Consider the following 12767-nt stretch of genomic DNA (forward strand, 5'->3'; position numbering starts at 1 on the left):
AAAGAAGTGCAGCCAAAGATCCAGAGTAAGAAGCGCAAACAGATGGAAAGGAGAGGAGCTTATAAGCAAAAGAACACAAGGAGAGCGGAATTTCGTCTTATGCCACATGCTGTACACGATTCAATACAATTCACGAGTTCATAAGTGATAGGAACAGAATTAGGTCATTCAGCCCATCAAGCCTACTCCGCCATTCAATTAGGGCTGATCTATCTTTCCCTCTTAACCCCATTTTCTTGGTTACTCCCCATAATCCCTGACCATAATACTTGCTTGCCACATGTACCTAGATACAGTGAGATTCTTTATTTTTGCAGCCAATACACAAAGTACACAAAAGAGTCGTCATGTTTCTGGCTCCGACAAAGTTAGAGAAGTACTCAGAGTCACGTAGGCCCTTCTTTGTTCCTGCCTCTCCTTGGCCCTTCCTCAGACCCACCGCCTCTCCACGGCCTGTCCTGCCACCACCCGTGTCTCCGTGTTACCGGTCTCACTCTGCTAGCTGTCTTTTAGTCTCGCCCTCCCTCAGTTACTTCTCCCCATCCCATGTCCCCCAGTCCTGATGACAGTTCGCTGAGTGGAGCAGTTACCTGCTTCTCCCACGTACCGCCCTGACCTGCTGAGTGATCTGACACCGTCTGCCTTGGATCTGGTTCTTTTCCAGTTGGTTCCACACATCAGGCAGGTTTATTCGGACAAACATCACCTGGTGAATTCTGCATAGAGCTTCGTTAAAGAATTTCCAGTGTCTGCGTAAAAAAAAAAATCAATTCTGAATAATTTATTTTAACTCCTTGTAGATAACACTGACAAGTTAGATTTCATTGTCCTTCCCTCTTGCCCACAGAGTTGTACAGTGTGGAAACAGGCCCTTCAGCCCAACTTGCCTATGCTGACCAACATGTCCCATCTACACGAGTCCCACTTGTCTGCATTTGGCCCATATCCCTCTAAACCTGTCCTATCCATGTACAGTACCTGTTTAATTGCTTCTTAAACGTTGCAATAGTCCCTGCCTGAACTACCTCCTCCAGCGACTCATTCCATACACCCACCACCCTTTGTGTGAAAAGTTTACTCCACCGACTTCACTGAGTCCTATAAAATCTTTCCCCTCTTCACATTAAACGTATGCCCTCTGGTTTATGACTCCGTTAGTCTGGGCAAGCAGCTGCAACTACCCGATCTATTCTTCTCATGATTTTATACACAATGAGGGGGACTAGGAGTTACCCCTCTCCTGGGAGGGGGAGGGGGACCTCCAGCAGCCTGGGGCTTACCCGGATCAGGGGCACTCCACTCCAGTACATACATGTTTGTAATTAGTGCCCATCTATGACATCTATGCATGTGTGAGCTATGCAAAAAAATAATTTCACTGTGTTGTGCATACGTGACAATAAAGAACCATTGAACCATCGAGTGCCGTCTCCGTGAAATTTGCACGTTCTTCCTGTGACTGTGCACGATTCCTCTGGGTGCTAGTTTCCTCCCATGCGCAGATTGTCCACTGCGCATAGGTGAATGAAAGAATCTGGGGTTGAGTCTTTATAGATACAGCATGGAAACAGGCCCTTCAGCCCACCGATTCCACGCCAAACCAAGCCAGCGATCCCCACACACCAACACTATCCTGCACACACTAGGGACAATCTACAAATATACAAATATACCACACCAATTAACCTACAAACCTGTACGTCTTCGGAGTGTCGGAGAAAACCTGAGATCCCAGACTAAAACCTATGCAGGCCACAGGGAGAACATACAAGTTCCGATTCTCTACAGACCAGCACCCATAGTCAGGATCGAACCCATTCTCCGGCGTTATAAGGCAGTAACTATAACGCTGCGCCACCTTGCTGCCCTGGTCCTTCATGGAAATATGGGGAGAATAATTAGTCCACAGATGGGTTCCACGCCAGTAGCATTTATTGAGTCTTCAGGAACAACACAAGTAGCACTGATAGAGCTATACTAGGCAAAGTGCAATCAAGGCCAGGTAACTGTTTTAGTTGCAAATTCATAGATGTTATTAAGCCAGTGTTATTATTTATTTTCTTTTAAAATAACTATGACATGATTTCTGATGTTGTGTCACAAAGTTGTGCAACGCAGCAGCGGGCCTTCAGCCCATCATATCTATTAATCTCCCCACATTTCCTGCAATTTACCCGAGATTCAATCACTCACCTCTTCGGTTTCCTCACCAAAGTCTTCACAATCTTCCTGTAATGGGGTGATCAGAACTGCACAGAATACTCCAAGTGTGGCCTAACCAAAATTTTATAAAGCCGCAACATGAGTTCCTGATTCTTAATGCCGCGACTGATGAAGGCAAGTATACCATACAACTGCTTTCCCACTCTATCTACTAGTGTTGTCACTTTCAGGGAGCTATGGATTTTCACCCTGAGATCCCTCTGTACGTCAATGCTGTTAAGCATCATGCCATTAACTGTAAATGTACCCCTTACTTTCGACGCCACAAAGTGCAACACTTTACATTGTTCTGGTTAAACTCGATCTGTCATTTCTGCGATATCTGTAACTGATCAATATCCTGCTTCTTCACTGTCTGCAATTTTTGTGTAGTTTGGTCACTGCCGTTTTGAATGGTTTCAGGAGGCTGCAGATGCTGGTTTACAAAAAGAAAGACACAATGTATTGGAGTAACTGAGCAGGTGAGGCAGCATCTCTCCATCTCTCCCCCACCCTAGTCATCCTGTTATTTCCACTGTTCGTACCCCTTTGTTATCACCTCCTCCACCACCAACAATGGACCATTGTGGTCTCCTTGGCCATTGTGGTCTCCTTGACCTTGGTCTCCTTGGTCTCCTTGTGCCAGCTCTGATTTGTTCTGTACCTTTTCATACCTCTAGATCCCCCCCTCTCCTGACTCTCAGTCTGATGAAGGGTCTTGACTTGAAATGCCACCTGTACCTTTTCTCCATAGATGCTGCCTGACCCATTGAGTTACTCCAGCATTTTGTGTCTATCTTCTATTGCTGGAGATGCTGCCTGACCCGCTGAGTTACTCCAGCACTGTCTGCCTATGGTTTTATTGGCAGCATTGTTGAGCTGGTTAATCATCAATGTCTTTGTTAGATTGGCAACCCTCGCCTGCACTCCAGGTCTCTGTGCGCCATGCCCCACCCACAGGCTGTGGCCCATGACTGACTGATGAAATTCATCGTCATCGGCAGGGTGTTTCCACTCTACCATGTATCAGCTGAAGGCTCTGACTCAGAAGCAATTAGGTTCAAATTCCACTCCAAAGACTTAATCACAAAAACCCAGGCTCACATTTCAACCTAGTACTAATCCTTGTAGCCGAATTAAGGAGAGGAGTAGGCCACTCGGCCCATCCAGCTTGTTCCATCATTCAATAAAGCTACAGCTGATCTGATCTGATCCGAACCATGTTTCTGCCAATCTCCAGTAATGTTTCAGTCATTGTTTATCCAAAACCTATATATATATATCTGCCTTAATCATGTTCAATGATTCTACTTCCACTGTTCTTTGAGGAATTTATCAAATTCTCAAAACCCTCTAAGATTTAGAATATCTTATTCTCAGGATTCAATATATTGAAACAGTGGCATAGTGGTAGAGTTGCTGCCTTACTAACCACGGATACTGTCTGCATGGGGTTTGTATGTTTTCCCCATGACCTGCGTGGGGTTTCTCCAGGAGCTCTAGTTTCCTCACACACTCCAAAGATGTACAGGTTTGTAGGCTAATTGGCTTGGTAAAATTGTAAATTGTCCCTAGTGTGTGTAGGATAGTGTTAGTGTGCGGGGATCGCTGGTCGGCGTGGATTCGGTGGGACAAAGGGCCTGTTTCTGTGCTGTGTCTCTAAACTAAACTAAGTCTCTCCTCAGCCTCTAATGCTCCAGAGTAATTAATCCAATTTTACCCAACCTCCCTTTACAACTAATACCTTCCAATCCAAACAACATTCTGGTAAAGAAGCGTCTCGACCCGAAACTTCACCCATTCCTTCTCTCCAGAGATGCTGTCTGTCCCGCTGCGTTACTCCCAGCGTTTTGTATCTATCTTTGGGAGTCTGGGAAACCCCTTCTGCACCCTCACCAAAGGCTCCATATCCTTCCTGCAATGGGGCGACCAGAAGTGTACACAATACTTCAAATGCAGCTTAACCTATAAAGTCCTATAAAGCTGGAATATGACATTCAGACAACTATACACAATGCCCTGATCAATGAAGGCAAGCATACCATAAACATACTATAACCACTATGTGAGATTAGATCATAAAACATGGAAGGTTTGTTAAACATGTTGAAAAGGCAAATCCAGAATGCAACCTCATGCTACAGCATGCAAGATCAAACCAGCGAGTCCTCACCTTTCACCCCACTAGCCGTCACATACAACAAATAGTCCTTCGTCATTTTCACCACCTCCAACGTGACCCCACCACTCGCCACATCTTCCCATCTCCCCCTCTGTCTGCTTTCCGCAAAGACCGCTCCCTCCGTAACTCCCTGGTCAATTCTTCCCTTCCCTTCCGCACCATCCCCTCCCCGGGCACTTTCCCTTGCAACCGCAAGGGATGCTACACTTGTCACTTTACCTCCCCCCCTCAACTCCATTCAAGGCCCCAAGCAGCAGTTCCAGGTGCGACAGAGGTTCACCTGCATCTCCTCCAACCTCATCTATTGTATCCGCTGCTCTGGGTGTCAGCTGATCTACATCAGTGAGACCAAACGTAGGCTTGGCGATCGTTTCGCCGAACACCTCTGCTCGGTCCACATTAACCAACCTGATCTCCCGGTGGCTCAGCACTTCCACTCCCCCTCCCATTTCGAATCCGACCTCTCTGTCCTGAGCATCCTCCATAGCCAGAGTGAGCACCACCGGAAATTGGAGGAGCAGCACCTCATATTCCGTTTGGGCAGTCTGCACCCTAGAGGCATAAACATTGAATCCTCCAATTTCCGGTAGCCCTTGCTGTCTCCTCCCTTTCTCAACTCTCCCTCAGCCCTCGGGCTCCTCCTCTTCCTTTTTCCTTTCTTCTTCCCCCCCCCCCCCCATCCAACATCAGTCTGAAGAAGGGTTTCGACCCGAAATGTTACCTATTTCCTTCGCTCCATAGATGCTGCTGCACCCACTGAGTTTCTCCTGCATTTTTGTCTACCGACAGAAATCTCAAGGTTGATATCGGGCAGCTTTCCCACACAATATTTTCACTGATCTTTTGAGGATAGTAAAGGATGCAAGGATCTTGGAATTAATTCCAAAACATCAGAAAGGTGCAGAGGTACTGAAAAGCAAAAACTGTAAATATCTGGAAATCGAAAATTACTCAACAGATTAGGAAGCGGAGGATAGTGTGGTCATTCAATTTGGATACAGGACCTTTTACCCACTGTCCATATTAACTCGTTATCGCAATCCCACGGCCAACAATGAACCATTGTGGGCTCCACATTTCTTTGATTATTGTTGCTTTCTGCATATCTTGCACTCATTTGTCTAAATTACCGTTTATATCTCTCATTCCCCTTTCTTCTGGTTCTCAGTCTGAAGAAGGGTCTCAACCCAAAACATCACCTGTCCCTTTTCTCCAGAGATACTGCCTGACCCTCGCTGAGTTACTGCAACATTTTGTGTCTGCCTTCCTTTTACCCACTAGGTTTAACTACTCATTCGTTTTAATTCCCATTTTATTCTTCCCACATTCCCATTAACTCCCTTGACTCTACAGGAGTCCATTAACCCACCAATCCACACTAGAGGGAGATGGGAACACACAGGGGAATCAATCCCACACAAGTCAAACTCCGCAGGAAGCATCAATCAAACCCAGGTCGCTGGAGGTGTAAGGCAGTGACTCTACCTTTAATTACATTGTTACTTTAGACATACAGAGCAGAAACAAGCCCTTCGCCCCACCAACTGTTATTCGTGCCGAGTAGCGATCAGCCCATACACAAAAGCACTACCCTACACACTAGGGACAATTTATAATTTTACCGAAGCCAATTAACCTACAACCTGTATTTCTATGGAGTATCGAGGACACCAGAGTACCCAGAGATAAGTCGCGTACAAACTCATACAGAAAGCACCCATAGTGAGGGTTGAACCCAGGTCTCTGGTGCTGTTAGGCAGCAACTCTACCGCTGCACCATTGTACCACCCTGTTAGAGAGAGAAACAGTTACCCTCCAGGTCATTGACTTATCTCCAGCAGTAGGAAAAGTTGCAAACAGGTCATGTTTCAATGCCAAGATGGAGCGAACAATGGTGATTAGGTCACAAGGGTGGGGACTGAAAAAGTCTGAATGGCCCAAAAATGCGGAGTTGCTTGCAGAGAGAGTGTGTGGGGGGGGGTGAAGGCTTGCTAATCACAGGTGATCTGTTTAGTGAAAGATCAACTGGAGAGAAAAATAATCAAAGTGGGAATCAGAGATGCAAAACTCTGCAGTTGGCAGAAAACGAAAATAAAAAGGAATGGAAATACTCAGCAGATCAGGTAGCATCTGTAAAGGAAGAGAACCAACTTAATTTAAACAGGTGCATCAAGACTGGGAATTCTAACATAAACTGGTAAAGCTGGTTATCTGAAATAGTTGGTTTCAGGGATGAGCCCTAAAGGCTGTGATGTACCAGGTAAGAAGATGTGGTTCAGCAAGCTCACGATAGGCTTGGTTAGGAGGCTCCGGTATAAGATCTTTGGTCTCCACCCTTTCCCTCACTTCCCGCTTCCTCCTCTCCCCCTCTCTCTCACCTTTCCCACTTGGTAAACATCGACAATTGTTCCTATTGTGTAGCAAGCGCTAGTTTACAGGGATTGCTCATCGGCATGAACTCGAAGGGCCTGTTTCTGTGCTGTATCTCTAAACGAAACTACACTAAAAAGATACAGCAATAAAGCAAAAAGATAACAAAGATACAAACAGGCACTTTGCCCACCAAGTCCACGCAAACCAGCGATCACCCATACACTAGTTGTGTCCAGGAGCGGAAAAGACTGTAAAAAGTTGTCACCACTGCCCAGTCCATCACCGGCTCTGACCTCCCCACCATCAAAGGGATTTATCCGGGTCGCTGCCTCAAAAAGGCAGCCAGCATCATCAGAGACCCACACCATCCTGGCCACACACACATCTCACCCCTTCCATCGGGAAGAAGGTACAGGAGCCTGAAAACTGTAACGTCCAGGTTCAGGAACAGCTTCTTCCCTACAGCCATCAGGCTATTAAATACGATTAGAAATATGCTCTGAACTACGACAGATTATTATTACTATTATTGCACTATAATTGTTTCTTTTTGGGGGTATGTGTGTATGTGTATATACACACTGAACGTTTTTTTTCCTCTTGTTTATGTAGTATGTTTACATATTCTGTTGTGCTGCAGCAATTAAGAATGTCATTGTTCTATCCAGGGCATATGACAATAAAACACTCTTGACTATTCTACACATTAGGGACAATTTACCGAAGCCAATTAACATACAAACCTGCACCTCTTTGGAATGTGGGAGGCAACCGGAGCACCCGGAGGAAGCCCACAGTAACGGGAAGAAGTACAAACTCCAGAGCTTTTCCTAGCTCAACTGTACCTTCCTACCTTTCCAATGCTCTTCCAGATTTTCTCCCTTCCCTCCCCTTCTGCCTCTTCCTCTATGCTCTCCATGACTTCATCTTCCTTATATTCTTCCCCTCCCTTCTTATAATTTCCACATCTCTCCTTCTCACTCCCCCATCCACTGTCTCAACCCGTGACATCTTCTGCAGAAGCATGCATTGGCACACAACAAATTATAGTTTCCTAACAAGGCTAAACACTCAACACCTACACTACTGAATGTACAGGTGAGTCTTGCAACTTCTAATGCAGTAGGAATTTTGGAATCACGACAATCTAACTGCAGATTGCTCGGATATCCTGACGGTTGGCCATCTCACCTATCAGGTTACGTTCTCATGCTTCATATAAACTTTGCGGGGCTCCATCCCATTGCCATTACTCCTTATCAACTCTCCGGGGGACCTGTTCCTTCAGGCCCTTTAAACACACCAGTTCACTAGAAGAGTTATTATTTTATGGTGTAACCGCTAAAAAAAATCTAGTTTAAAGTACATCGGTGGAAAATCTGTTGGTTCGACTCCTGGAGAATCCCAAGGATTAATTATTGTCACATGTATTGAGATGCAGTGAAAACTGTTGTTTAAGTGTTCATACTAGAAATGAGCCAGCACTTGCTGCCTTACAGCACCGGAGACCCGGGTTCGATCCTGTCTACAGGCGCTGTCTGTATGGAATTTGTACGTTCTCCCTGTGACCGTGTAGGTTTTCTCTGGGTGCTCCGGTTTCCACCCACACTCCAGAGAGATAGAGGTTTGTACATTGATTGGCTTCCGTAAATTGTAAATTGTCCTATAGTGTGTAGGATAATACTGGTGTACGGGGTGACCTCGATGGGCCGAAGGGCCAGTTTCCACTTTGTATCTCTGAACTCTACAAAACATGAGCACAATAAGACCATTGATGAATACAGCAGGCAGTGCAAAAGAGAAAGAGAAACAGATTGCAAGATATAGCGTGACAGCTACAGAGTAAGTGCAAATAAAGAGTTCAAATGCCTCAAAAAGATAAGAAAGGGGATATATTCTGAACATATGCTTAGATTCTGAACATATTCTGAACATATGCTTAGAAGGATGAGGGGGAATCTTATAGAAACATATAAAATTACAAAAGGACTGGACAAGCTAGATGCAGGAAAAATGTTCCCAATGTTGGGCGAGTCCAGAACCAGGGGCCACAGTCTTAGAATAAAGGGGAGGTCATTTAAGACTGAGGTGAGAAAAAACTTTTTCACCCTGAGAGTTGTGAATTTATGGAATTCCCTGCCACAGAGGGCAGTGGAGGCCAAGTCACTGGATGGATTTAAGAGAGAGTTAGATAGAGCTCTAGGGGCTAGTGGAGTCGAGGGATATGGGGAGAAGGCAGGCAAGGGTTATTGATAGGGGATGATCAGCCATGATCACAATGAATGGTGGTGCTGGCTCGAAGGGCCGAATGGCCTCCTCCTGCACCTATTTGCTATGTTTCTATATGAGTCGAGAGGTCTGTTCAAGAGTCTCAAAATGGCGGGGAAGAAGCTGGTGGGACGCACTCTTAAGCTTGTTTATCTACTGCCCAAAGAGAGAGAGGAGAAGAGAGGGAGAAAACTGGGTGTTTGTGGTCCTTGATTATGTTGGCTGCTTTCCCAAGGCAGCGTGAAGTGTAGATGGGGTCGGTGGAAGTGAATGCTTGTTGGCAGACCAGGACACAGAGGGGACATTGTCAGCACCAAATTCAACACTTCATCGCAATAATCGAGAAGGGTCAACCACAAACTGGGTCAAGCATCACACAGAGAATCATGTCCGGGCACAAACAATGTGCTGAGTTCCAGAGTCTGTGGATATTAACAGCCAGGCTGGCTGTGGCAGAGTCTGATCTCACCGATCATCACATGTAAGTGACAATTGCATCCTGTCCAGCTGGTCCATCAGCCCGTCGTTTCACAGTTGCTAGTCCATTGCTAATGTCTCACTTGCAAACGCCGTGAGGGTACAAACCACAGCTCTCCCTCATGAAGGTCGCCGTTCTCTTGGGTGGCAGTCAGGGCCGGGCTGGTGTTGCAAGAACATGCTTCTGACGTAACGGCGGATGCTCACAGCTATTTTTAGTTCACCTAATTTCCCTCCCTGCTGCCGCTGTGTGACCTGTTCACTCTGGACGCTGTGTTGGAAGAGTGTAGTCTTAAAATTGCATCGATCTCCGCAGTTAAAATGAGAGGCTCCACCCATCTCACCACTAGTGTGAGAATGTCTGAAATGAGGATCCACGGTTTCGAGATTAAGGGGCGATCATTTGAAACCGATGTGCGTTTGAATTTCTCCTCGCTGAAGCTGGTGAAACTCTGGAATTCCCTCTCCCACAGAGATGTGGAGATTGGGTCATCAGAGGCATTTAAAGAGGTACTGTAGAAAGCAGCACAGTGACGCAGCGATAGAGTTGTTGCAGCCCTCCCTGTCCCACTTAGGAAACCTGAACGGAAACCTCTGGAGACTTTGCGCCCCACCCTAGGTTTCCGTGCGGTTCCCGGAGGTTTTTGTCAGTCTCCCTACCTGCTTCCACTACCTGCAACCTCCGGTTAATTGAACTTCGGTAAGTTGTTAAATTGTTCCAAGTTTGTGGGATAGTGTTAATGTATGGAGCAATTGCTGGTCGCCCCAGACTCTGTAGGCCGAAGGTCATGTTTCCGCGCTGTATCTCTAAAGTCTAAAAGTCTAAAAAGGAAGTAGACATAGAAACATTGAAAATGGATGCAGGAGTAGGCCATTCGGCCCTTCGAGCCAGCACCGCCATTCAATATGATCATGGCTGATCATCCAACTCAGTATCCTGTACCTGCCTTCTCTCCATACCCCCTGATCCCTTTAGCCACAAGGGTCACATCTAACCCTCTTAAATATAGCCAATGAACTGGCCTCAAATACCTTCTGTGGCAGAGAATTCCAGAGATTCATCGCTCTCTGTGTGGGAAAAAAAGTAGATAAGCTTTTGAGAGACGAGGGAATTGAGGGCTATGGGGAGCAGCCACAGAGGAGATGAGAGCTGGGGCAGGATAGACTCAAGGAGCCGAGTGGCCTACACCTGCTCTTTTTTAGTGTTCTTGTGTTATGTGCTGATCTGTTAGGTTCACGGTTACCAATACTGATACCAGCTTTTTATTTCAGATTTAGTTAATGATTTAGTTCTTGTGCCATGATAAGATACAAACTCATGCCGTGGATCAGTAGTCCAGACCTCTATATATAGTCTGCTTACCCTATAACGTCTGTCAAATAGCCCTGTGGAGTTCACACATGGCAATTCCCTCATTTTGCTGGCATAGGCTGGGGTTTTTAAAGTTAATGTCTGGATAAATAACTGGATTGGAATCCAAACTCCAGGCTTGGATCTGTGAGCAGGTAGTGCAGGGGTGGCACGATGGCACAGCGGTAGAGTTGCTGCCATACAGTGCCAGAGACCCAGATTCGATCCTGGCTACGAAGGTTGTTCATTCTCCCCGTGACCTGCGTGGGTTTTCTCCTGGTGCTCCGGTTTTCGCCCACACGCCAAAGACGTACAGGTTTGTAGGCAAATTGGCGTGGTAAGATTTTAAATTGTCCCCAGTGTTAGTGTGTGGGGATCGCTGGTCGGCACGGACTCGGTGGGCCGAAGGGCCTGTATCCATTCCCCTCAAGTTCTGGTTGCACTTCAGCCCTATGCTCCTGATCTTTGGACACACTAGGTTTGGGGACCACCTGGTCGGTCTACTCCTGGACCTCACCTAGCAAAAGACCATGCTGATGGCTTGCCCATCTTCAGAGACTATGTTCTTGCCCTTGTCTTCCCTGGAGAAGGGGCAGGTGGTATCAGGACACCTTCTGTGACCAATGGTTGGAGTGTATGCTCGACCCAGAGGACAACATTTTAATTTAACTAATTGTTAACGCTGTCAGTGAAGTTATCTTAAAGCAATAGAAAATCCACACAAGATGGGTTCTGGAGATAAAGACCAAAGAAAAACTCAAAACAAAATAAGTACAGAACTTACAGCAAACTATACAGGCCTTGATAACAAAAAGTACAGAGGAGTCTCCACTTACAGAAGTTACATTCTTTAAAAGCAACATGCAAGTCGAAATAGTGTGGAAAGATACCAAGGGTTTAGGTTCCAGTCTCACAAGATTAATCCAATATATGGAGTCAGCGAGTTTTATGGCATGGAAAAAGACCCTTCGGCCCAACTCACCCATGCCAGCCAAGATGTCTCATCCCATTTGCCTCCGTTTGGCCAATATCTTTTTAAACCTGTGCGGATGCCATGAGTGAGCCAGACCTGGTCACAGGAGGATGGATTTCACTCAATGAAACCCAAGTGAACTAGACATTATATAATCTGGAGTTTCCCGGTTGCTAATACTAAGTTTATTAATTTCAAACAATTTAATTAGCTGAATGAAACGGTTCTCGGGTTAAATACTCTGGCATGAGGTAGGAGAAAAAGGCAAGGGATGGCTGTTGGCTCGCTGTCATGCAAGTCACTCAATCAAAATTGTCTGAATCCATGGGCCCAGCTAACACCCTGGACTGACCAGCAGAAGTGCCCTGACTATAGCAGCCACATACCAGTAACCCGATAACTGTGGCCTCCAGGATCAAGAACATCTTCCTCCCATCCTCCATTTGAACCATCCTGTACAAGCCTACCTCAGCATCTAATGATCTACTGTGGACTTTTTATGGTTTGCAATCTGTTCTATGGATTACAGTCCAGTTACATAATATCGCTGATCATTTAATGTATTATTGTTTATTGCATGTTTATTTGTTGTGTGGCGCCGATGTGCGATAAAACCGCAGCAAGTAAGAATGTCATTGATCCAGTTTTGGGGCATATGCCAATATATTGCCTCTTGACTCTTGATCCCAGTTGGAGTGCACACAGCAATGGCACTGAACGAGAGCCAAGTCCAGCGAAGGGAATGAGGAAATCAGTGATAGAGATTGGGGCTTTACAGCCCTGTAAAACGAGTGATGTGAGGTTAATCGTATGGTGCACACTGCACTCGCACTCAAAGATAACAGGTAACCTGCCAACAGCAGTAAGGCGAGAAATCAAACTCCACTGGGTTATTGAGTTGTCAGACGCAACAAATTACAGCCACAGATGGCGCAGTGGTA

This window comes from Leucoraja erinacea, chromosome 24 (genome assembly GCF_028641065.1).
Source record: "Leucoraja erinacea ecotype New England chromosome 24, Leri_hhj_1, whole genome shotgun sequence".
Classification (NCBI taxonomy): Eukaryota; Metazoa; Chordata; class Chondrichthyes; order Rajiformes; family Rajidae; genus Leucoraja; species Leucoraja erinaceus.